This window comes from Chlorocebus sabaeus, chromosome 16 (genome assembly GCF_047675955.1).
Source record: "Chlorocebus sabaeus isolate Y175 chromosome 16, mChlSab1.0.hap1, whole genome shotgun sequence".
Lineage (NCBI taxonomy): Eukaryota > Metazoa > Chordata > Mammalia > Primates > Cercopithecidae > Chlorocebus > Chlorocebus sabaeus.
Window position 1 is genome coordinate 25,536,258 of NC_132919.1, and position 26,570 is coordinate 25,562,827.

Below are 26,570 nucleotides of genomic sequence, written 5' to 3' on the forward strand. Positions count from 1 at the left end.
CTGGGATTACAGGCGTCTGCCACTGTGCCAGGATAATTTTTTGTGTTTTTAGTAGAGAAAGGGTTTCACCATCTTGGCCAGACTGGTCTTGAACTCCTGACCTGGTGATCCACCCACCTCAGCCTCCCAAAGTGCTGGGATTACAGGCATGAGCCACCACGCTCGGCCTCGGGAGAAACCTTATTCTTAACTCTGTCAGAGTTAAAAGCCCATGGATACCCTCACTCCCAGAGAAAATGTATGCACTCCACATCTGGAATTCATTTTCCCAATGTTGGATATAAATTCCTGGCATCCACTCTTGCTGATGCTGTCTTCACAGACCCTTGTCCAGCCTGCCCCGGTAGCCACAGGGGATCTTCCTAAAATGCAGATCTGACCCAGGCTGGGCCTTTAAACACTTGACTGCCCTGGACCCTCCCCTGTCTGGACCCTGTCCAATCCCTCCAGGCTTTCCCAAGCCCAGACCTCCTGCTCTGGTTCTTCTCCCCACTCTTACATGATCCAGCTGGCCCTCCAGTCTCCTCCTAGGCCTGCTAAAAGAAATATATTTATGTTTTTAAAGAGAGAGTTGAGGCCAGGTGAGGTGGCTCATACCTGTAATCCCAGCACTTTGGGAGACTGAGGTGGGTAGATTACCTGAGGTCGGGAGTTCGAAACCAGCCTGGCCAACATGGTGAAATCTCGTCTCTACTAAATATACAAAAATTAGCTGGGCATGGTGGCACGCACCTGTAGTTCTAGGTACTTGGGAGGCTGAGGCAGAAGAATCGCTTGAACCTGGGAGGTGAAGGTTGCAGTGAGCCAAGATGGTGCCACCACACTCCAGCCTGGGCAGAGCAAGACTCCATCTCAAAAAAAAAAAAAAAAAAAGAGAGAGACTCGATTTTTGAAAATATTAAGTAGTGAATAATACAGATGATTGGCAGGTGTGGCTCAAATTATGAGAGTGGTTTGCAAAGACTTAAGTTGGAAAAGCAATGCAGAGAGATGGAAGGGACAGAGGGAAGAGATCAAGGGGCCAGAAAGGGGTCTTAGCCAGCTCTTTGGCATTGACAGTGTTCGTGTGCATGACTTTCTAGCCCCAGACCTGGAGGGCAGGCGGGGCCAGTCACATGTTTGTCTCTTAATCAACTGTTATGATTCAGAAACAATGAGCAGCAATGCTCAGGTGTGTCAAGGAAGGAAGGCACTAGGTGTAATGTAAGTCTGAACAGATGACTGCGAGTTTGCTAAGGTGGGTGAGGGGGGCAGTAAGGGTATCGGGGTGTGAAGCAGTTTCCCGTATTTTAGGGAAACTGATACAATTAAAGCATAGTAGTGCAGGGACAGGGTTAGTTTTACTTGTCAGCTATAGCACAGCTGGGAAATAATGTACCAGAGAGTGCAAGGCAAGAGGCAGGAGGAGCAGGGTGGAGGCTATGACATCATTAACATTCATTCTACTTTGCTACATAGTATTAATTATTATCATTTATAATTGCCACATCATCTCTCAGAACATTTTAATTTATTCAATGAAAATAGTCATAGCTAATATTCACAGTCGTGTATACCTCACCTATTTTACCTTCTTTAATTGTTATAATCCTGTAAATTTGGTTCTACTCCAATCATCATCCTTATTTTACAGAAGAGGAAACTGAGGCACAGAGGGGTACATAATTTTTCCTAGGTTGCACAGCAAGTTACTGCAGAACTGGGATTTGAACCCAGCAGGCTGGCTCTAGGAACTGTGTTTCTAACTGCTGCACTGCCTTTTCCCTCGCCTCACAGGTTCTCAAACAGCTACTGAGGACCTACTCTGGCCCACTGCCTGTCCTATGCTTTCTGCATAGGGAAAAGCCTGTGTATTGAAGGAGCTTTCAGCCTAATTAACAATCTCCCTGTGGGTGGACACTTCAAGTATTTTCTCCTTTTAAAGATAGCACCTCGAGGAATGAAGCTTTTGTAATCTCAAAGCTGGACAAAAATTGTGCATCTAGTGGGTCAGAAGTTCTGCTTCATAGGCTGGGAGCGGTGGCTCATGCCTGTAATCCCTGTACTTTGGGAGGCCAAGGTGGACAGATCACTTGAAGTCAGGAGATCGAGATCAACCTGGCCAACATGGAGAAACCCCGTGTCTACTGAAAATATAAAAATTAGCTGGGCGTGGTGGCGCACGCCTGTAATCCCAGCTACCCAGGAAGCTGATGTGGGAGGATCACTTGAGCCTGGGAGATGAAGGTTGCAGGTGAGTCGTGATCACACCATTGTACACCAGCCTGGGTGACGAGCAAGACCCTGTCTAAAAAAAAAAAAAAAAAAAAAAACACAGTAGTTATGCTTCATAGCTCTTGCTCATGCTTTCAGATTGCTTTCCAAAAGTGCAGAGTCCATTTAAACCACCAGCACCAGTGTGTATCTGCAAGTGACAATCTCGCCAGAACCTCACCAGTACTGGGCATTATCTTGCCAAAAAAGCTTTGGTACCCAGTGAGTTCCACAGGCAGCTTCTTCATCTGTGGGGTTCACATCCCGAATCCAGTCACAAATGAAGAGAAAAGCTTGTGAAAGGTTGATGGAATATTAAGTTACAGAGAGGATGGAGGATACACGTATGACTGTGAAGTGGGCCAGAGTCATGAGGCTTTTGCACTTAGACTGGGAAGAGTACTATCTTTCCTGGGTCTAATCTGAAAATGTTCCCTTGAGGCAACGAGATTTCAAGAGCAAGAGGCTCAGACGCAGAACATATAACTTTGAGTTGAGATGTGCAAGTAAAAAAGGAAAGAAGACAGATTGGGAACATTTCTCCCCAAACATTCCACAGATAATAAATATTCCACATTATCATTTAATGCCACCAACCTCTCTTTTTCCCATCACATTGTATTATAATTGTTTATATATCTGTCTTGTGAGCAGACCAGGAGTCTAGACATTTTTCCATCTAGTTTCCCGACGTAGGTAGTGACGCACTTTGTGTGGCATGATGTGCCAGACACACGGAAGGTTCTCTGAGAACACTCGTTGAACTGGTCTGAACATCAGATGCTATTGTATTAAGCTGGTTCCTAACACTCATACTGCAATATAATTCTGTGAAGAAGAATCACACGCACTCTTTTCTTAGCGGGGCAGCACGCCAGGGGGCAGGTGGGAAGAGGTGAGCAAGAGGGAGGCAAAGCTTGAAAACTGTGCAGGGACCAGGTGCAGTGGCTCATGCCTCACAACTGTAAACCCAGCAATTTTGAAGGTTGAGGCAGGTGGATCCCTCAAGCCCAGAAGTTTGAGACCAACCTGAGCAACATGGTGAAAACCCATCTCTACCAAAAAAAAAATAAAACAATAAGCTGGGGTGGTGCTATACCCCTGCAGTCCCAGACACTTGGGAGGCTCAGCTGGGACGATCACTTGAGCCCAGGAGATGGAGGCTGAAGTGAGCTGAGATTGCACCACTGCACTCCAGCCTGGGTGACAGAGTGAGACCGAGTTTAAAAAAAAAAAAAAACAAGGTCCGGGCGCGATGGCTCATGCCTGTAATCCCAGCATTTTGGGAGGCTCAGGTGGGTGGATCATGAGGTCAGGAGTTTGAGACCAGCCTGGCCAAGATGGTGAAACCCCGTTTCTACTAAAAATACAAAAGTTAGCTAGGTGCCGTGGCGGGTGCCTGTAATCCCAGCTACTTGGGAGGCTGAGGCAGTAGAATTGCTTGAACCTGGGAGGCAGAAGTTGCAGCGAGCCAAGATTGCACCACTGCACTCCAGCCTGGTGACAGAGCAAGACTCCGTCTCAAAAAACAAACAAAACAAAAAACTGTGCAGGTTATGGCAGAAGTCCACTGTAAGAGATATTCAGAAGCCCTCAATACTAGGCAAAACATGGAACAGAGATCCTGTTCTTGATTTCTCTTGTCTCATCCCCCAGGACCTGGATCGAAGCCCAGTGCACAGAGGGGCTCACAAAACCCCACCAATCACCTGGCACCACTAGCGTGGACCCCCAGACCAGGGGAGGCCCCAGCCTGTATTTAGACAATAAGCAGATGCAGTCCGGCAAAGCTAGGCCCGGCAACCCAGCCTGCAGCAGTAGAGATGCATTGATTTGCATCTGGAAATAAGCTGCATCTGTATCTTTGCCACTGCTTCAAAAGGAGAGAAAAAAGAGTTGTTAGCAAAGCTGGTGGGCAGGGTTGCAAAAGGAGGCTTAGTCTGTGGCTAACTGGGTTGTGCGCTGCACCAGAGATTTGTTCATCTGTCCTAAGAGCCTGAGGGTGGTGGAGATGTTTGATGACAAATAGGGTGGTTGAGGGGGCCAGGGGTGCCAGAAGGACCACAGAGGCCACATGGGAAGACAGAAGCTTTAGATGGGACTGCTTCCTGCCCCGGGGAGGAGGAACGGGAGAGGGGGTGGGTGAGCAGATGTCGAGGGAGGGGTGACTTGAGGCCGAGAGTGCACTGCTCAGAGTGGCAATTCCATGCAGCCTGTTGTGCACCTGTCAGCCTCTTGTCATCACAAACTTTTAAAGAGCCCAGAAGACACATGCGTGTCCACGTGTAGAAAGTTATTCTCCATGGAGGTTCCCACAGCATGCACCCAGACATGTACCTTAAAGCTAATCTCCCTAACTGTCCAGCCATAGGGAGGGCCAGGTTCACCATGTGGCAGGATGTTAGGAGCCTTTACAAAGAAAGCCATGAAGCTGTAGGAAGAGAATACAGAACTTCCAGAATGGTAGAGTTCAGTGATTATAATTGTAGTATACACATACACAAATATATATATACACACATATACACAAATGTGTATATATACACATATACAAATGTATATTTATACACATATATATATTTACATGTATATATAACGTGTTGCAAAGCTTAGAAGGATGGATTTATACCAAACTCTTTTTTTTTTTTTTTTTTTTGAGACAGAGTTTCGCTCTTGTTGCCCAGAATGGAGTGCAATGGCGCGATCTTGGCTCACAGCAACATCTGCCTCCCAGGTTCAAGCAATTCTCCTGTCTCTGCCTCCCAAGAACCTGGGATTACAGGAATGCACCACCACGCCCAGCTAATTTTGTATTTTTAGTAGAGACGCAGTTCAGACTGGTCTCGAACTCCCAACCTCAGGTGATCGGCCCGCATCAGCCTTTCAAAGTACTGGGATTACAGGTGTGAGCCACTGAGCCCAGCCATATATCAAACTCTTAACAGTGTGAACCCAAAATATCTGAGACAGAAAGTTTATTTTGCCAAGGTTAAGGATGTGCCCATGACACAGCCTCAAGAGGTCCTGATGACATGTGCCCAATGTGGTAGGGGTACAGCTTGCTTTCATACCTTTGATTTTTTTTTCTTTTTATTTTCTTTTCTTTCTTTTTTTTTTTTTTTTTTTTTTTTTTTTTTGAGACGGAGTCTCGCTCTGTCGCCCAGGCTGGAGTGCAATGCTGTGATCTCAGCTCACGGAAACCTCCACCTCCCGGGTTCAAGCGATTCTCCTGCCTCAGCCTCCCGAGTAGCTAGGACTACAGGCATGTGCCACCACGCCCTGGTTACTTTTGTATTTTTAGTTGAGACGAGGCTTCTCCATGTTGGTCAGGCTGGTCTCAAACTTCCGACCTCAGGTGATCCACCTACCTCAGCCTCCCAAAGTGTTGGGATTACAGGCATGAGTCACTGCACCCGGCCGCTTTCATACATTTTAGGAAGACAATACATCAATCAATACAGGCAAGGTTTACATTGGTTTGATCTGGAAGGGCAGGACAATTCAAAGTAGGGCGCAGCATCCAGAGGTCAGATTTTAAAACTTTCTGATTGGCAATTGATTGAAAGAGTTATTATCAGTAGAAAGGAATGTCTGGGTTATGATAAGAGGTTGTGAAGACCTAGGTTTTATCACACAGACGAAGCCTTCAAGTAGCAGGATTTAGGGAGAATAGACGGTATTGTTTCTTACCAGACCGAAGGTCCCCGTTGATGTGAATGCTGGAGGGTATAATGAGGCATCTCCCACCCCCTCCTCCATCATGGCCTGACTAGATTTTCAGGTAACTCTGGAATGCCTTTGGCCGAGAGGAGGGGTCCATTATTTTTGGTTACGACAGTGAGAAGTGAGTTGGGGGAGAACTGGACTTTTGTTTGGGTTCTATTTTATACACATCTCTATTGTTTGGATATTCTGCAGCAAGCATTAAATTTTTTTTTTAATGCTAAAGACAAATTGATGCCTTCAAGTCTGTGAACACTGTCATCCCAGCAAAGACACAGGGCGCCTGCTTTCCCATGTGTTCTGGGCACGTCCTCACAAGTTGGGGTGAGAGAGAGTTGATCCCTCTGCCACTCTGCCCACTCCTGCCAATGGCTGTGCTTCCTGGCAAGTCATTAGCTCTTCTGAGCCTCAGTGTGCCCATCCATAATGCAGGCAGAGGCATCTCAGATGCTCTAAAGTCAGTGGGAAATGGCACATGGGGTGGCAGGAAGGTGCAAGGGGGAGCGAACAAGAAGGCACTATGTTAGCAAAACTCAGCATGAGGGAGGCCCAGCGGCAGCCCAGCTGCTCGGCTGCAACCTCAAGGGAGGGCAGGGAAAGAAGAGGAAGGAAAGAAAAAAGGAGAGGAGCCAGGCCTGGTGGTTCACTTTGGGAGGCCAAAGAGGGCAGATCACTTGAGGCCAGGAGTTCAAGACCAGCCTGGTCAACACGGTGAAACCCCATCTCTACTAAAAATACAAAAATTAGCCAGGCGTGGTGGTGTGCATCTGTAGTCCCACCTACTTGGGAGGCTGAGGCAGGAGGATCGCTTGAACCTGGGAGGTGGAGGCTGCAGTGAGCCAAGATTATGCCACTGCACTCCAGCCTAAGCTACAGAGTGAGACTCCATCTCAAGAAAAAAAAAAAAAAAAAAAAAGAGAGAGAGAGAAAAGAAAAGAAAGGAGAGGAAGGGTCACCAGACTCTGGACTCAGTGCCCTCCTTGGTCTCATGCCCTAGCTGACCTCCCTCCTGGCACGTGAGGTCTTCATGCTGCTCAGGCCCATGGCTGACCTCCTCTGCTCTGAGAGGTCCATCCCTCCCAGGACTCCTCCCATCCCGCTGAGCAGACCAGGCCTATACAGGCTGCTTCTCGTTCCACTGAGGCCCAGCAGCTTACACCTTTGGACTGGGTGACAAAAGTGTCCTCCTTATTAGCAAAAAGAATTTTGGAGGGAAAGACAAATGGCATCCTCAGACATCCTAGGGCAGAGTCAGAAGCAGAGAGGAGATTGAACGGGCTCGGGTGGGTGTGGAAGGTCACTGCAGGCTGCCATAGGAAGACAGGCCTGGGCTCACAGGAGCAGGATGTGGGGAGGGGGATTGCCGGGCAGGGGTGAGGACCAAAGTGAGGGCCACCTGGTAAGAGCCAGTCAGAGGAGTGGGGTAGGGTTAGACCACAAGGGAATCCAATGCCAGGGGGCCAGGGGATGTATTGCAATGTGGGCAGCTGAACCTGAGATGTGACAAGAAGATCAGTGATTTGGCGACCTGCCCAGGCAGGCACAGCCCCCAGGGTCCTGAGATGACACATTCTAAACTCAGGTGACCCGGGATTTGGGAGTTCACTAGCAACTGGTTGTCAGGCACGGGGCCTGGCGCTTAGTAGGGGCTCTTCAGATATTTGTGACATGAATGAGCCAGACAGTAAGTCGAGATGCCCTTCCTAGTCACCTCCTGCCGGCGTTCACGCTGTGAACCAGCGAACTAGGCCACCGGCCTGACCCAGTTTTCCCTGTGGCCTGCCAAGCCCAAGAAGAAGCAGACACGGCTGGCGCGGGCGTCCAGGGTGACGAGGAGGCGTGGCTCTGCAGTCGCCCTGGAGCGGCTGCCCTTCCGACCCTGCCTGGGCTATGACTCATCTCCGGTGGAGGAGAAAGGGGCTTTTGTGAGCCCCCAGCTCCGGCGTCTCCTGGACAACACCGCCCTCCGGTGGCCGCGAGCCGCGAGGGCTGGGGAAGCCGCCCGAGAGGCAGCGCCCGAGCTCTCCACGAGCTGCGGTGCCATTGGAAGCGCCAGCGCCCTCCCTTCGGAGTCCAGCTACGCCGCGGGGAAGAAAGGGGGAGGAACCGCCAACCCCTAGAGGGCAAGTGGGCTCAGCCCTAGGAAATGCTTGTTTCTCCAACCCCTCCCAGACGCCCCGGGAAACGGTATCCCAGAGCTCCGCTCCCTGGAGACCCCTCCAGAGAGGGACCTGGGGCCCCGCCCCGCAGCTGGAGAAGGGGCGAATGCTTTTCCTGCGGAAAGCCTGGTCCGCCGCCCTGCTTGTTGCGTCTCCACGACCACGTGTCTGCTACATTTAAAAATAGATTTGAACATCTGACTTACTCCTTTTGTGAGTTGCCTCTTCATATCTTTGGTCTGCTTTTCCATTTTCTATTTTTTCTCTTGTTAATGTACAGAAGCAGTTACAAAATATCAGTTCTGTCAAATGTGTTGCAAGTATTTTTCTAAGCTTAGAATTTTACCTTCTAATTTTGTTTTTAGTGATATTTCATACACCACACGACGTTTTGATGTGGGATGACCTTTTGATATTTTTCTTTTCCTTTCTTTTTTTATTTTTGAGACAGAGTCTCACTCTGTCACCCAGGCTGGAGTACAGTGGCATGATCTTGGCTCCCTGCAACCTCCACCTCCCAGCTCAAGCCATCCTCCCACCTTAGTTAACCTCCCTAGTAGCTGGAACCATAGGTGCACACCACTACGCCCGGCTAATTTTTGTAACTTTCGTAGAGAGGAGGTGTCGCTATGTTCCCCAGGCTGGTCTTGAACTCCTGGGCTCAAGCAACCTGCCTGCCTTGGGCCTCCCAAAGTGCTGGGATTACAGGCTTGAGCTACTACTCCTGGCCTTGATGTTTTCCTTTATTCTTTCTCCCTTTATTTTTTTTTAATTGTAAAACTGCTCCCATCTGAGTATCACACAGACATTTCAGATCTATATTTTTTCTTTTCTCCTCCTCTTCTCCCCTTCCCTCCCTCCATTTCCTCTTACTCCTTCATTTAGCTTTTAAATCCACCTGGGACTAATTTTGATATAAAGTGGAAGATAAAGATCTCAACTTATTTTTTTCTGAATACTTAACTTTTCATATGTCATTATTCAGCCTTTCTCTCTCTTTTTTGTTTGTTTGTTTGTTTGTTTGTTTGTTTTCAGACAGTCTTGCTTTTGTCTCCCAGGCTGGAGTTCAGTGGCACAATCTCTGCTTACTGCAACCTCGGCCTCTCAGGTTCAAGCGATTCTCCTGGCTCAGCCTTCCCAGTAGCTGGGATTACAGACGTGTGCCACCATGCCCAGGTAAGTTTTGCATTCTTAGTAGAGATGGGTTTTCACCACGTTGACCAGGCTGGTCTTGAATTCCTGACATCAAGTGATCGACCCGCCTCTGCCTCCCGAAGTGCTGAGATTACAGGCATGGGCCACCATGCCCAGCTCAGCCTTTCTCTTTTAGTAGAATATTTCCTCACTGGTTTGAAATATCACCTTAATTATAAACTAAATGCTCGGGCCTATTTCTGGCCAGGACCCTGACCTTATACATTAAGCCAAAGGATATGGACTTCTTTAAAAAAAAAAAATCATATTAGGCCGCTAATTATGGATTTAGGACATTTATTCACATTGTTTTTAAGCTCCAACTAAAAGCAGGCTTGAATGAAGCATCTGCACAGGAAAACTGGAGAGGAAAGATTTCATTTAAAAGGGCATAAACATTTTAAGTTCTTTCTTTAAATTTATTATTATTTATTTTTAATAGAGACGTGGTCTGGCTATGTTGCCCAGGCTGGCTTTGAACTCCTGGGCTCAAGCAGTCGTCTTGCCTCAGCCTCCTAAAGTGCTGGAATTACAGGCATGAGCCACCACACCTGGCCAACATTTTAAATTCTTGTTATACAAAATGTCAGACTTTCCTCCAGAATGTTCATAGACTAAAGCACATCCTTCCAGAAGCATGTGAGAATGCCCTTTAAACTATACCGTTCTGAGGTTGAGTATTATTTGTAAAACTACATCCCAATTTGAAAGGCAAAAATACTATCTCATTGTTCTCTCATAATTTGCATTTCCTTAATGCTTGAAAGTGAATTTTTTCATGGTCATTTATAAAATACCTAGATACAAGCTTGACACAAAATGTGCATGTCCTATAAACAACAAAAACTTAACTAAGAGGTTTTGAATAAAGTTTACATACATGGAGAGGCATGTGACACTTGTGAATGGAAAGAAGCCGGTTCTGGCCAAATTAATATATAAGTTTTGTGTGATTATTTTTTATAGCATTTTTTTTTATTTTTAAAAAAATTAGAGACAGCCTCTTGCTGTGTTGCCCAGGCTGGAGTGCAGTGGTGTGCTCATGGCTCACTGTAACCCCAAACTCTTGAGCTCCTGTGATCCTCCCACCTCAGCCTCCCAAGTAGCTAGGACTACAGGTGCATGCCACCATGCCCAGCTAATTTATGTATTTTTAATTTTTTTTGTAGAGATAGTGTCTTGCTGTGTTGCCTAGGTTAGTCTCAAATTATTATTATTTTTTTTTCTGGAAAGAGTCTCACTCTGTCCCCCAGGCTGGAGTGCAGTGGTGTGATCTTGGCTCATTGCAACCTCCAGCTCCCCAGTTCAAGCAATTCTCATGCCTCAGCCTCCCGAGTAGCTGGGATTACAGGTGTGCACCACCATGCCCAACTAATTTTTTGTTTTTTAGTAGAGACGGAATTTCGCCATGTTGTCCAGGCTAGTCTCAAACTCCTGATCTCAGCCAATTTCTGCCCACCTCGGCCTCCCAAAGTGCTAGGATTAAAGGCGTGAGCCATTGTGCCCGGCCTGGTCTCAAACTCTTGTACTCCAGCGGTTCTCCCACCTTGGTCTCCCAAAGTGCTAGGATTAAAGGCGTGAGCCATTGTGCCCGGCCTGGTCTCAAACTCTTGTACTCGAGCGATTCTCCCACCTCGGTCTCCCAAAGTGCTGGGATTATAGGTATGAGTCACTGCACATGGCCAGTTTTGTGCAATTGTATTAATAATAAAAATTCCAATATGATATTTTTGGGGAATTTTACATAGTGAATCTAAAGGTCATAGACAAGTGGGGACAACCAAGAACACTGAAAAAAATGGCCAGCAAAGGAGAACTTGTTCATATTAGCAGGTGTTCTAGAAAGACCCTCTAATCTCCCTACCCAGCTGGGATTTTGAAGAGATGTTGTAGTGAAGTTATTATTTACAGAGACATGGGCCGGGTTAAGGGAACCAAGAGGGGAAGTTGAAGCTTGTGCAACAGCAGGACTCCATTAGCACCCCAGACAGTTCGTTCGGAGGGTTGGCCACACCCAAGTTACAGGCCTAGGGCTGCAGCCACTGCCAGAACCACAGCAAAGCAGGGAGGGAGCAGGACAAATACATACCCCCTCCCCTCCTGTCACCTGTCCCCCTTGCTGTTGCCTCTTGATGGCGGAACCTTATTCAAAGTGGCCAGGGGAAGTAAGTGATTCAATGCTCAGGGCTGGCTCAGTCTCCCAGGGCACAGAGAAAGGTAAGGGAGGCTGCAAAGAGTATCTGGGGACACCAAGATTAATCAGGACATGCAGTAAGTCCACCTTGGGACACTTTTCTAAGAAAATCATCTGCCATATGCTCAAATATTTTTTACAAGGATATGGACTGCAGTATTATCTACTGTTTCAAACAAGCCAACTTAAGTGTTCGACAGTCGAAGTTTCGTTAAATAAAAAATGTTATGTCGGCTGGGCACGGTGGCTCACGAGTCATCCCAGCACTTTGGGAGGCTGAGGCAGGAGGATCACTTGAGGTCAGGAGTTCAAGACCAGCCGGTCCAACATGGCAAAACCCCGTCTCTACTAAAAATACAAAAACTAGCTGGACATGGTGGTGCATGCCTGTAGTACCAGTTACTGGGGAGGCTGAGGCAGGAGGATCACTTGAGCCCAGGAGGTTGACGCTCAGTGAACTATGATTATGCCGCTGTGTTCTAGACTGGGTAGCAGAACGAGACCCTGCCTAAAAAAAAAAAAGAAAGAAAGAAAGAAAGAACCCGGGAGGCAGAGGTTGCAGTGAGCCAAGATTGAGCCGCTGCACTCCAGCCTGTCTCTAAATAAATAAATAACAAAGTGAACAATTCAGTGGCATTTAGTATATTCATAATGATATGCAGTCATCACGTCTATCTAGATCCAAAGCATTTCCATCACCCCCAAAAGAGAGCCACACCCATTATACAGTCACACTGCATTCCTCTCTCCTTACAGCCTGGCAACCACAAGTCTGCTTTCTGTTCCTGTGGATTTGCCTATTCTGGATATTTCATATAGGTGGAATCATACACTATGTGACCTTCTGTGCCTGGTTTCTTTCACTTAGCATAATGTTTTCAAGGTTCATCCATGTGGCAGCATGAATATTTCGTTCCTTTTCAAGGCCAAATAATGTTCCATTGTATGGACAGACCACAATTGGTTTATCCATTCATCCACTGATGGACATTTGGGTTGCTTCCACCCTTTGACTGTTGTGAATAGTGCTGCTATGAACATTTGTTGAGGAAGTAATAATTAGGTAGCAACCTGACAAAGCAGATTTTCTCATTTGTGAGATTTTTTTATATGAACATTTCTGGCTAATGCCTGTCATTCCAGCACTTTGGGAGGCCGAGGTGGTCAGACTGCCGGAGCCCAGGAGTTTGAGACCAGCCTGGGCAACATGACAAAAACCTAGTCTCTACAAAAAATACAAAAATTAGCCAGGGCCAGGCGTGGTGCCTCACACCTTTAATCCCAGCACTTTGGAGGCCAAGGCAGGTGGATTGCTTGAGCTCAGGAGTTTAAGACTAGCCTGGACAACATAGTGAGATCCTATCTATTTATTTTTAAAAATTATTTTAATTTTTTTTTTTTTTTTTTAGATGGAGTCTTACTCTATTGCCCAGGCTAGAGTGTGGAGTGCAGTGGTGCAATCTCGGCTCACTGCATGCAACCTCCACCTCCCAGGTTCGGCGATTCTCCTGCCTCAGCCTCCTGAATAGCCAGGATTACAGGCATGCGCCACCACACCCAGCTAATTTTTGTATTTTTAGTAGTTATGGGGTTTGACCATGTTGGCCAGGCTGGTCTTGAACTCCTGACCTCAGGCGTTCCGCCCGCCTCAGCCTCCCAAAGTGTTGGGATTACAGGTGTGAGCCACCAGGACAGGCCTCCAATTTTTTTTTTTTAAATACAAAAAATAGCCAGGTATGGTGGCACATGTCTGTAGTCCCAGCTACTCGGGAGGCAGAGGTGGGAGGATCATTTGAGCCCAGTAGTTCAAGGCTGCAGTGAGCCTAGATTGTGCCACTGTACTCCAGCCTGGGTGACAGAGTGAGGCCCTGTCTCAAAAAAAAAAAAAAAGAAAAACATATGGTGGTATAAAAGCAAACGACATTTTTGCCATACACATAATAAAACCAGCTTTATTGATTTCCAGGAATATCTGGGTCCAAAGAAAATGTTCTGTAGAGAGAAGGGAAGAAAATAAGCATTTGTTGAGAACCAAGTGTCAGGGCTAATACATGGTAGCAAATGCTGCCCTGCCTGTATCTCCTCGGCCACCTGAAGTCACCTGCAGACAGCACCTTTAGGAAGGTGGCTTCCGGCTGGGCGCGGTGGCTCAAGCCTGTAATCCCAGCACTTTGGGAGGCCGAGACGGGCGGATCACGAGGTCAGGAGATCGAGACCATCCTGGCTAACACAGTAAAACCCCATCTCTACTAAAAAAAATACAAAAAACTAGCCGGGCGAGGTGGCGGGCGCCTGTAGTCCCAGCTACTTGGGAGGCTGAGGCAGGAGAATGGCATAAACCCGGGAGGCGGAGCTTGCAGTGAGCTGAGATCCGGCCACTGCACTCCAGCCTGGGCAACAGAGCAAGACTCTGTCTCAAAAAAAAAAGGAAGGTGGCTTCCTACATCTCTGCCTAATGACATTTCCTGGATAACCAGCACTCGTTCACATAGGGGCAGTTCCAAGGCACTTCCTCGTCCTGTAACCGAATGGCAGGTTAGCTTGCGGAGTCCAAGGTTTTTTTTTTTTTTTTTTTGAGATGGAGTCTCACTGTGTCACCTAGGCTGGAGGCCGTGGCTCATGCCTGTAATCCCAGCATTTTGGGAGGCTGAGGGTGGCAGATCGCTTGAGCTCAGGAGTTCGAGACCTGCCTGGGCAACATGGGGAAAACCCATTTCTACAGAAAAACGCAAAAATTAGCCAGATAACCCAACCCCACCTGTGGTCTTAGCTACTTGGGAGGCTGAGGTGGGAGGACCACTTGAACCCAGGAGGCAGAGGTTGCAGTGAGCCGAGATCCTACTGCACTCCAGCCTGGGTGACAAAGCCAGACCCTGTCTCAAGTAAATAAATAAATAAATGCCTGGTATAAATTAGTCCAAAGCTAGCTTAGGGGAAGGAGTACAGGTGTCCCGCCTTTAAATATACTGCTTTACCTTTGGAGCAGAAAGCAGGCACTTTTAAAAGGCAGGGGAAGAAGTGAGCAAGTGGGGGTCTGCATGTTAGCTCTGGTACCTTAGCTACTGGGCAGTTGAACTGGTGACTGCTAGAGCCTTCGTGAGCAGGACTAGGCTGAGAAATCCCCAGATGGGAGGGAGTCTTACGGAAATTGGCTGTTATCTCTCAAGGCAGCCTCTTGGTGAGCGAAAGTTCTGAGGCAACCGGGTAGAGGATAAGAGTTCCCTGATGGGCAGGCTTTGGTTTGCAAATCAACTGGTAACTCTCTAGGAGAGATCTATCTTGGAGCACAAAGTTAAATGAACTTGCCCTGTAGGGAACATCTGCTGAAAGGTGAGGTAAAAGGTTATATTTGCATGTCTAAAGGAATGAGTAGGAAGTGGGAAACTGGGGAACAGGGGAACGAGAAAAGAAGAGAGAAAAAATAATTAACCATCTCTTAGAAAAACGGGGCTACTCACAGTCCCTCAGCTAAATACCCTCGAAGTGTGTTTGACCCAGGCTCACAGCCGTCCCCGGTGGGGGTGAGCCCCAGTTGCCCACTGCGGTTAACTCAGACTTCTAGGGCTTTCCTCCCTTCTGGTCTCACTGGTCCCCTCCCTCACTGCCTTTAGATTTCTGACCTCTACTTGCTGATTTACCTCGAGCAATTACTTAAACTTTGTGCCTTAGGGACCTCATTTGTAACATAGGGTGGTCATAGTACCAGCTATGATGAGGACAAAAGAAGCTAACATGTACCAAGTGCTTAGAACAGTGCCTGGCACATAGTATGTCCTCAAAAATGTCAATCATGACTACATAAATAGAACAAGTAAGCAGGCTGTGGGAAATGAAACTCACCCGGCCAGCTTCGGTTTCCACCTCTGTGAAATGTACATCAAAATGTCTATTTTGAGAGATCACTGTGAGGGGTACGCTGAATGACATAACCTATGTCAGCTACAAAGCACAGGGCTCGGCCCAGAGTGGGCTAGTGCTGGACATGCTAACTGCTCTATTTTCATCAAGCGGCTGTGCTGTCAAGAGAGAATGACCTCTACCAAGCAAGAAGGGCCAAGAGTTGGGGTGCAGGTGAGACCATTTCTGACTCCCAGGCCACTTCCTCCTTTGTCACTGGAGAAGGGTGCGATTTCAGGCAGGTCGTGTCCCTTGGGCCTTGGTTTTAACATCTCTAGAAAGGAGTGATTGGATTTGGGGGATTGCTAAATGATGTCCTACCGGCTCTAAAGATCTAGGGAGAGCCTCTGTCCTGAAATAGACACATAGACACACACACACACACACACACACACTCCTATACACACATAGACAAACATACTATATACACACATACATTCACACATACACAATACATACATATACTCATATACACACATGCTTATGTAACCGATAGGTTCTTCCTTCCTGCTGCACAAATAAAGAACACGCCATAGCAGTAAGGAAAGAATTTAATTGACTTGTAGCCAGCCATGCCACACAGGAGACGGAGTTATCACTCAAATCAATCTCCTCCAAGGCTCAAAGGCAGTTTGGGTAAAGGGTGGGGGTGGCCAGGCAATGGGTGCTTGCTGCTGATTGTTTGGAGTGGAGATGAAATCAGAGGGGGTCAAAGCTGTTGCCTTGAACTGAGTCACTCCTGGGTGGGGTCACAGGAGCCTTCAGGTCCAGGTGGAGCCATGGGTGTCAGACATGCGAAAATATCTGAAAAGATATCTCAAAAGGTCAGTCTACAATAGTGATGTTATCTGCAGGATCCCTCTGGAATAATGGCTACGCCTTATCAGAAATTAGGTTCCTCTTCTCCCCCTAGTCTAATGGCCCTTCATCAGCTTTAAAAGGCAGTTGACTTTTGGGGAAGGCCTAGTATAATTTAAACTATAACCTTGGCAGGGTGCTGTAGTTCATGCCTGTAATCCCATCACACTCGGAGGCCAAGGTGGGTGGATCACTTGAGGCTAGGAATTCGAGACTAGCCTGGGCAACAGGGCAAACCCCATTTCTACTAAAAATGCAATAAAATTAGCTGAGTGTAGTGGCACGGACCTGTCTCAGCTACTTGGGAGGCTGAGGCATGAGAATCACTTGAACCTGGGAGGCGGAGGTTGCGGTGAGCTGAGATCGCACCACTGGACCCCAGCCTGGGCAACAGAGAGAGACCCTGCCTCTAAATAAGTAAATAAATAAACAAACAAATAAATAAACGATAATCTAAATGTCTCCCGAAGTTAGCTTAGCCTAAGCCCAGGAATGATTAAGGCAAATGCAAGATGGGGGTGGGTTAGCTTAGATCTCTTTCACTGCCATAATTTTCTCAAAGTTACAATCTTTGCAAAGGCAGTTTCACTCACACACACACTGCAGAGAGGAAGCCGCTGTGGCCACATTGGGCCAGTGACTCACCTCTGGAAGCTTTAGTCTCCAGGCTTGGTTGGCCTTGAAAATCACCCTAGAGAAGAATAATGTGTCCAGAAAACATTTCCAGGCACTTCCATGTGCTGTGCAAATGCTGTTTTCTTCTTAGGTCCCTCCTCTCCTCTTGTCACTTTGCAAATGTCTGCAGCTGCCTTGGCCAAGTGTGGGATCAGGTCACATTGCTCTGCCGAGGGCTGGGCTGGGGCCCAGGAAGCCAGACTCTCCAGATCAGCCTGCCCTGTCCTCCCACCCACCTCTTTCCAGCCCCTGCAAGAATTCAGTTAGCCCGGAGGAAGAAGGCAACAGCCCTGGGGGGTGTTTTACTGGGCTCCTCAAACATGGCTGCAGCCCTTCCCAGGAAGCCAGGTTGAGAGAAAACTGCAGAACAGATGGGACCTGGGAAGGAGGAAGCACTGGACTGAAGAGGCACAGAGACGAGCAGGGAGAGGGCTGAGAGATGCAGGTGCAGCCTCTGGGCTGGCTCCAGGCCTTAGACACACATGGCAGGCCTTCACTTAGTGCCGGGACAGCTCCAGTGGGCAAGCAGAACAACTTTCTTGTTTTTCTGTACCTGTGCCCCATTTCTGATTCGGAGTTCCTTTGCCATTAGGCTGGTGGGGAAAAATATGTAACTTCTTTCTTTCTTTATTTTTTGGAGACAGGATTTCACTCTGTCGCCCAGGCTGGAGTGCAGTGGTTCCATCTGGGCTCACTGCAACCTCCACCTCCAGGGTTCAAGCATTTCTCCGGCCTCAGCCTCCCGAGTAGCTGGGATGACAGGTTCATGCCACTGTACCCAGCTGATTTTTGTATTTTTAGTAGAGATGGGGTTTCACTATCTTGCTCAAGCTGGTCTCAAACTCCTGGGCCCAAACAATCCACCTGCCTCAGATGCCGCTAGGATTACCACCCCACCTGGCCTAAATGTGTAACTTCTTCCAGGATTTATGTCCTAGTTCTGAGGTCTTTGTGCAACATCACGTGGTAGGATTTGGTCCTCAGAAAACCATCCATCACTCTGACGCTGTCCTTGCCGCACCCCCAGAGCCCCTTCAGGGCCAATGTTTTCATGTTACTTCAACGTGGTCAGCCTAGAGGATCTCACTACCTCCCCGAGAACTGCTCCAGGGCCACAGATCTTTTGCCATCTGTCATTCCTTTCTGGGACAGGAGACCCTGCTGGTTCTGGAGGAGTGTGAGGTCTGGTCTCCCCTCTACTTCCGGCCAAGGTGCCTTGAGCGTTTGCACGAATCTTCTCTTCACTTTTTCTCGCTTCTAGACACAGCTCAGTTCCCCAAGGGTTCAGGCTTTTAAGAAAGAGTTTTAGGGTACTACTCACTCTGCCCCTGCCCTCGATGCTGCTTGAATGGGGGAAAGGAAATGGGAAAATACAGGGAGAAAAACGAACATCGATGAGTGTCTCAAAATAATATCCTGCCACATACATTATCCCATTTAATCTCACCACAATCCTCTGAGTGTTTTTGTTTTTGTTTTTGTTTTTTTAGACAGAGTTTCACTCTTGTTGTCCAGGCTGGAGTGCAGTGGGGTGATCTTGGTTCACCGCAACCTCTGCCTCCCGGGTTCAAGCTCTTCTTCTGCCTCAGCCTCCCAAGTAGCTGGGATTACAGGCACACGCCACCCACCACACCCGACTAGTTTTGTATTTTTAGTAGAGATGGGGTTTCTCCATGTTGGTCAGACTGGTCTCAAACTCCCGACCTCAGGTGATCCGCCTGCCTCGGCCTCCCAAAGTGCTGGGATTACAGGCATGAGCCACCGCACCAGCCTACAATCCTCTGATGTTATCCACATTTTATAGGTAGGGAAACCAAGGCTTAATAAGGTCACATAACGTAATTCTGTGTCCTTCCCATCTATATTCCTGAAAACACTGAAGTAGATCCCAAACTTTTTTTTTTTTTGTACACAGAACTCTTTTCTCTCCTTCCTTCCTCCCTCCCTCCCTCCCTCCCTCCCTCTCTCTCTCTCTCTCTTTCGAGATGGGGTCTTGCTGTGTTGCCCAGGCTGGTCTCAAGTGATCCTCCCACCTTGGCCTCCCCAGCATACTGGGATTACAGGTGCACCTAGCCCACAGAACTCTTTATTCAAAAGAATCTCCCTTGAAAAACCGGAAAGCGGCCGGGCGCGGTGGCTCAAGCCTGTAATCCCAGCACTTTGGGAGGCCGAGACGGGCGGATCACGAGGTCAGGAGATCGAGACCATCCTGGCTAACACGGTGAAACCCCGTCTCTACTAAAAACACAAAAAACTAGCCGGGCGAGGTGGCGGACGCCTGTAGTCCCCGCTACTCGGGAGGCTGAGGCAGGAGAATGGCGTAAACCCGGGAGGCGGAGCTTGCAGTGAGCTGAGATCCGGCCACTGCACTCCAGCCCGGGCGACAGAGCAAGACTCCGTCTCAAAAAAAAAAAAAAAAAAAAAAAAAAAAAAAAAAAGAAAAACCGGAAAGCGGGGCGCGGTGGCTCAAGCCTGTAATCCCAGCACTTTGGGAGGCCGAGACGGGCGGATCACGAGGTCAGGAGATCGAGACCATCCTGGCTAACACTGTGAAAACCCGTCTCTACTAAGAAATACAAAAAACTAGCCGGGCCAGGTGGCAGGCGCCTGTAGTCCTAGCTACTCAGGAGGCTGAGGCAGGAGAATGGCATAAACCCGGGAGGCGGAGCTTGCAGTGAGCTGAGATTGGGCCACTGCACTCCAGCCTGGGCGACAGAGCGAGACTCCGCCTCAAAAAAAAAAAGAAAAGAAAAGAAAAACCGGAAAGTGTGTTGCTGCTCTGGTCAAAGGCAACTGGGATGAGGAGCTCAGGGGTTGCCTCCTTATCTTCACTTCTGGATGCACCTGTGACACTTCTGTGACTTCACAGGCTCCAAGAGCACATTTGGAAACCTCTGGGCTGTATGACCTCCAGGCAGGTTCTAAGGCCAACCCCTCAACTCACTATGCATGGATTGTGACACTCCTTGGTGCCCAGCCCAGCAGATTTCCTTGGAAGATGCTGGCTTCTTGGCACGTGTAGTCAAAACGTCCTGCTTGGTTCTTCCCCAGACTGCTGGAGCTCACTCCTGGATGGGATGTCAGGGCCAGATCCATGGCTTCCTGAGAGAATCTGGAGGTTGGCCCACCTCCCGCTGCCCAATCCCTCCAGTGTGTCCAACATAATCAGCCCAAACTGCATGGGGCCAATTTATTTAAATAAATGTTAATCCTTCTCAGAGCTAGATGAATGGGGCCTTTGGAAACAGTGCTACAATTTGTCCCCTGAGGTAAGTCTTTTTTTCTTTTTTGCAATCATCTCTTCATTGAGGCTGCTGCCATCTCATCTACTTTTGATTCATAAAATCAATTGTCTAGAACTATTCAGCCTGGGCAATACAGTGAGACCCTGCCTCTACTAAAATTAAAAAAAAAAAAAAAATTAGCTGAGCATGGTGGTATGTGCCTGTAGTCCCAGCTACCCAGGAGGTTGAGGTGGGAAGATTGTTTGAGCCCAGGAGGCAGAGGTTGCAGTGAGCCAGGATCATGCTACTGCACTCCAGCCTGGGTTACACAGAAAGACTCTGGCTAGGAAGGAAGGAAGGAAGGAAGGAAGGAAGGAAGGAAGGAGTAATACTCACAGCCCTTGGGTTTTTGTAGCTCATCCCTCCATCCATCCACTCATGGGATAAGCATCAGATGAGCATCTGAGTACTAGGTGCTGTGCTAAGCCCTGGGGATGCAAAGACAAGGAAGACTCATCTCCTGTACAGTCCCCAGTTCCCAGTTCCCAGCTCGTACCTCTGTGCTTTTCCAGCCCTGGGAAATTGTCATGGACATTTGCTGGCACTGGGCACCCTCACAGCTCTCTGCTCTTGCTTCCCATTGCCTGCCTCCTCCCAGCACAGTCTTGGTGAGACACAAAATCAGGGAGCCTTGCCCTCCCATCATGGAAGCCAAAGGGGTCTCTGAAGGTTTTCCCTGCCCCAGTGAGACCAAAGCGTCGACACCTGACCTCAGCCCTTCTAGTCAGAGCTCTTCCCAGGACTTTGAAACAAGGTGGGAGAGGCAGTTGACTTGTTCACCACAGCCACACAGCCTGACTGCCAAGAACCTCTCTGCTACTTCCTGTTCTTTGTCCAGACCTAGTTCTCCAAACTTCCTGTGGGTTTTGGGCATCTCCCAAGTTTTCTTTTTTATTTAAAGACAACCAGAGTTGGTTTCTGTTTCCTGCAGTTAAGGATCCCTGGCCAGGCACGGTGGCACATGCCCATAATCCCAGCACTTTGGGAAGCCACGGCGGGAGGGCTGCTTGATGCCAGGGGGTCTAGACCAACTTGGGAAACATAGCGAAACCCTGTCTCTACAAAAGATTGTAAAATTTGCTCTGCATAGTGGCATGGTCTGTAGTCCTAGTTACTTGGGAGGCTGAGGCAGGAGGATCTCTTGAGCCTCAAGAGGGTTCAAGGTTACAATGAGCTATGATGGCACCACTGTACCAGCCTGGTAACAAAACAAGACCTTGTCTCTAAAAAATAAATAAATTTTTAAAAAAGATCATTGACAAGCATACTGGATTCCAGCTGTTATTTCAATTGTATCGAACATGCTGGAAACATACTTTGCCAAGCACCTGTTCTGGGTCAGGTGTTATGGATATATTGACCTGGAGGAAGACAGACAAGTAAACGGTCAGTGTTTAAATTATGGGAAATGTTGTGGAAGCCTAGAGAACAACAGAGGAAGAGGTCAGCTCCACCTGAGGGGAGGAGGGGCCAGGAAAGCTTCCGAGAGCAGATCATCCCAACGGGGGGTCCCTGTTTTTGCCCCTGCCCCCACCTGCACCCTCTCCGCCTTCTCAAGACAGCAACCTGAGGGATCATTTACAAATCACATCAGGTCACGGCTGGACTCAGAGCTCTCCAATGGCTCCCATCTCACTCAGAGTCAAAGCTGAGGTCCTGCTGAAGCGGCGTCACTGTCTGGGGCAAATACCCGAGGTTTCTTGTCTCACGCCAGGGAAATTGAAGACACGGACACACAAGAAGTGAGTTTAAGAGTGGAGGTTAAACAGGCGAAAGAAAGAGAAGAGAATAGCTTTCTTTCCTGCAGAGAGAGAGGCTCCGGAGTGGATCTTCCAGTTTTGTGGTAAAAAGCACGGGGTGGGGGTGCGCGGGGTTTTACAGATGAAATTGAGAAGGTGGTGTCTGATTTACATAGGGCCTGAGCGATTGGTTGGGCCAGGTGTGACGTTTGCATAGTGCGTGAAAAAGCTGGCCATTCCACCCTAATCTTTTATTATGCAGATGGAGTCTCTGTCTGGCCGGCGCCATGTTTTCTGTTCCTTACTGTACATGTGGTTGACAAAGAAAAGGGAAGAAAAGTTGAACATGACATTTTGGCCCCCAGGTAGCATTTTCCTGTCGGCACAGCTGTCAGCATTCACCCGTGCAAGTTTCCAGCTTGCTTATCTACGTCTGCAGCTCGATTTTACAGGCTGCTCTTTGTTAGAAAAAGAAATGATTTGGGGGCTGCTTTTGATTAAAAAGAAAACCTTACCGAAGACTTCCTTGCCCTCATTATCTGCCTAAGAAATTTCTTTTACTTTTTTTCTATTTTTATTTTATTTTATTTTATTTTTTGAGACAGAGTCTCGCTCTGTTGCCAGGCTGGAGTGCAGTGGTGCGATCTTGGCTCCCTGCTACCTCCGCCTCCTGGGTTCAAGCGATTCTCTTGCCTCAGCCTCCCAAGTAGCTGGAACTACAGGCATGCGCCACCATGCCCAGCTATTTTTGTATTTTTAGTAGAGACAGGATTTCACCATGTTGGCCAGGATGGTCTCGATTTCTTGACCTCGTGATCCACCCTCCTCGACCTCCCAAAGTGTTGGGATTACAGGCGTGAGCCACCATGTCCGGCTAGAAATTTCTTCTTAACTCCTATATCACTACGACGCTCTAGAAGGCCTTATATGCCCAGCAAAGACTACATCTCGCAGTCCTTCTGCAGCTAGGTAGGGCCTAGTGCCAACCTCTCAGCAATGGGATGAAATTGCAGTAGGTGGGTGCATCTTCCCCGTCACTTGCCTAAGAGGAAATGCTGGACTTGAACTTCTTCACTGTACCTTCCCACTCTGCCTAGAATGTCCACAGCCAGAGCAGCCCCGGAACCCACAAGGAAGGGTTAACTCCTGGCTGCTGAATGACTGTGTGGAACAGAGCTGCCTTCTGTCCATCATATGTGCAGTGGGGCCTCCAAAGGTTTCAGAAGTGAGCAGCCCTGCTCTGCTGCCCTCTCATGTTCCTGCAGCTGGTTTTGATAAGTAGTTGGACTTTTCTATCTCTGTCAGATGTTAGTTATCAGCATGTTTTCCTCCATGTTTCTTCTAAGTTGCAGCTGCCTTAAATCTGCTGTAGGCTAGGAAATCAGACCATCAAGTTTCCTAGAACAGTGACTAACGTAAACAGGTTCTGAGGGAGGCCTGAGAAGACCACTTGTGACAAAAGTGGGTGTGATTTAGCACATAGGCTCTGAGGTGTCTAGAGCTTATCAGAGGCTGTTTTGACCTTATTCTTATTTTCTCTTGTTTTCCAGACTTTGGAGTTTGCTGAAATGTAACCTCAGAATAAGTGGGGTGTGACTGCCCTCTCTCCTTTGAGGGAAAAGAAAAAGTATTTTCAGGCCGGGTACGGTGGCTCATGCTTATAATCCCAGCACTGTGGGAGGCTGAGGTAGGTGGATCGCTTGGGCTCAAGAGTTTGAGGCCAGCCTGGGCGAAACACTGTCACAACAAAAAATACAAAAATTAGCCAGGCATGGTGGCGCATGCCTGTGGTCCCAGCTACTTAGGAGGCTGAAGTGGGAGGCTTGCTTGAGCCTGGGAGGTTGAGGCTGCAGTGAGCCATTATTTCACCACTGTGTTCCAGCCTGGGCAACAGGGCCAGACTATGTGTCAAAAAATAAAAGAAGTATTTTCATCCCTCCTTATTAACAGGGAAATTGTGACGCAAAGACAATACTCATCAAAATCCAACCAGTTTTTTGTGATCTGAGAGTTTGTTTTTAAAAAAAAAAAATCCTGGCCAGGTGCCGTGGCTCATGCCTGTAATCGCAGCACTTTGGGAGGCTGAGGCAGGCAGATCACCTGAGGTCAGGAGTTTGAGACCAGCCAGGTGGGCCAACATGGCAAAACCCCATCTCTACTAAAAATACAAAAATTAGCTGGGCGTGGTGGTACATGCCTGTAATCCCAGTTACTTGGGAGGCTGAGGCAGGAGAATCGCTTGAACCTGGGAGGCAGAGGTTGCAGTGAGCTGAGATCACGCTATTGCACTCCAGCCTGGGCGACAGAGGGAGACTGTGTCTCAAAAAAAAAAAAAAAAAAAAAAAGTCCAACTAGTTTTTCTATGGAAATAGACAAGTTTTTAAAAAATTTATATAATAAAGGACTAAAGGGTCCAGACTAGCTAGGACACTATTGAAGAAGAAAGTGAGAAATAAGATGGGAGGGGCTTGTCCTACCATAATAAAGAATTATTATTAGCAAGACAGACAAAGAGACCATGGGGCTGAACAGAGGACCCAGAGATGGGCCACATATTGGTGGGAACTTCGACTGTGACAGAGGCGGTTTTACTACACATCAGCGGGAAAAGAAGACACCAATTTGCACATGATACCAGAACAACTGGCTAACAGATGCAAAATATAAAACTAGATTCCTTCCTCACATTGTACACAAAGACAGACTCTGGATATATTTTTTAAAACGAAATATAAAAAGCCAAATTTTAAAACTTAAAAAAAATCTGCAAGCAAATACAACCATGAACTTGAAAAGGGGTGGGTTTCTTAAATAAGGACATAATTTATAAAGAAAAATGTTGATGAATTTGACTACCTTGAAATTTTAAACTTCTTTATGATGAAACCATAAATATGAAAAGGCAAGATATTAGCAATTCATTACAACTTGTTTGTGTCCAGAATACATCAATAAAAGAAGAACAATTTAAGAGAAACAGGAAATTCCCAGAAGAGGAAACTGGAATTGTCATAAACAAATGAAAAATGCTCAACCTCACTAGTAATTATGATAATTCAAATCAAAATAAAGACTTCATTTCGCACTCATCAGATTGGCAAAAATTAAAAAGCCTAATACACCATATTGGCAAAGATATGGGGAAATGAGAAGTCATAAGTGGCTGGTGGGAATATAAATTGGTAGAAGCTTAAAATCCTTTATTTGCAATTCCAAAATAGAAAATCTCTGAAAACTAAGTTTGCTCCCCTAAATTTGGTTTAAACTCCCCTATTTATTTATTTATTTATTTATTTACTTTTGAGACGAGTCTCACTCTGTTGCCCCGCTGGAGTGCAGTGGCCAGATCTCGGCTCACTGCATTCTCTACCTCCCGGGTTCAAGAGATTCTCTTGCCTCAGTCTCCTGGCAACCTCCACCACACCTGGCTAATTTTTGTATATTTAGTAGAGAAGGGGTTTTGCTATGTTGGCCAGGCTGGTCTCGAACTCCCGATCTCAGGTGATCTGCCCGCCTAGGCCTCCCAAAGTGCCGGGATGACAGGCGTGAGCCACTGCGCCTGTTCTGGTTTAAACTTACTTTGTGACAAAACCTGATATGAACCAATTTGAGGCTACCTGTAGTGTTAATATTAACATATTAATTTAATATACCCATGGCAGCGGCGGGCCGTCCGCAGCGCTGGGGCGCGGGCGGCGGTGGCAGGAGCGGCTGCCGGAGCAGCAGTGGCGACGGTGGGTACACTGTGCTCGCGTCCCCGAGGCAACCGACTGCGCCGCCCCCACCCTTGCGCGGCCGGGCGGGACATGCCCCCAGGCCCGAGCCTCCGGGGCTCAGGACCCTGGCCCCGCGTCGCCGCTCTCGCCCGCTGCTGCTGCCGGGAGGCCGCTGGGAGGAGGCGAAGCTGGAGCCTCATTCCCGGGCCCAGCGCCGGAAGAGAGAGCGGCGCCTGCCCTACCAAGGGTGCGGAGTTCCTGCGCCTCCGGAGGGGACTCTGCGCAGGGCCGCCCGAGGTCGCGTCCCTGGGGTCTGCCCCGCATCCGGGTGACCGCGGGCCTGACACTCCCGAAGGCTGGGCCGGGGCCCACGATCCGCTCCCGGAGGCGCCCCGCCCCGGGCCGTGCCGCGAACCGGGCGAGGGGAACTCCGGGCCACTCCTGAGTGCCGCGGCCACGGGGGTAGGTTCGCGGAGACGACGCCCCTGCCCCAAACCCAGACCCGGCCCCGGCCCAGCGAGGACCAGGAGCCCCTGCCCCAGGCCGCGAAGGGTGCGGCCCGGGCATCACGCTCCACGTAGCAGGCAGGAGTCGAGAGCAGCAGCAGCCGCCCAAGTCCGGACTGTGGACCCGGGCCTCTCTGCACTTTTGGGGGACCAGGAAGGTGCTCGCCTTGTCCTTGCAGGTGGAGGTGCCCGCTCCCATTGCTTGGCCTCTGCTTGCTCCTGGCCCCGGCTCGGATCTCGAAGTGGGGTTGGGGCCCAGCCCGAGGGCTGTCACAGCCCGGCCTGGTGTGTGCACGCTAGGAGCATTGCTGACACGCCCCACTGGTTTCAGATTAACTTTGGGGAATTTGGCGATAGCTACTAAAAGTCGAA

The 26,570-nt window shown here is 48.4% G+C and overlaps 2 long non-coding RNA genes across 7 annotated transcripts; one reads left to right on the plus strand and one right to left on the minus strand.

Annotated features, from left to right (window-relative positions):
- The first annotated feature begins 7,670 nt into the window (after positions 1-7,670).
- Positions 7,671-25,065, plus strand: LOC140708617 (uncharacterized). 5 transcript variants are annotated; one of them, XR_012088774.1, is made up of 4 exons: positions 7,671-8,348; positions 9,171-9,311; positions 21,832-22,080; positions 23,527-25,065. It is a non-coding gene; the product is annotated as an uncharacterized lncRNA (long non-coding RNA). The 5 variants fall into 5 exon arrangements; XR_012088773.1 differs by lacking the exon at positions 21,832-22,080 and adding an exon at positions 15,532-15,594 and having other exon boundaries at positions 9,194-9,311; XR_012088770.1 differs by having other exon boundaries at positions 9,194-9,311.
- On the minus strand, positions 15,970-21,606 carry LOC119621952 (uncharacterized). Of its 2 annotated transcripts, XR_005238585.2 has the most exons (4): positions 20,948-21,606; positions 20,574-20,665; positions 16,924-18,293; positions 15,970-16,224 (listed from the first exon to the last, which is right to left on the minus strand). It is a non-coding gene; the product is annotated as an uncharacterized lncRNA (long non-coding RNA). The 2 variants fall into 2 exon arrangements; XR_005238583.2 differs by having other exon boundaries at positions 20,574-21,606.
- Positions 25,066-26,570: the final 1,505 nt, after the last annotated feature.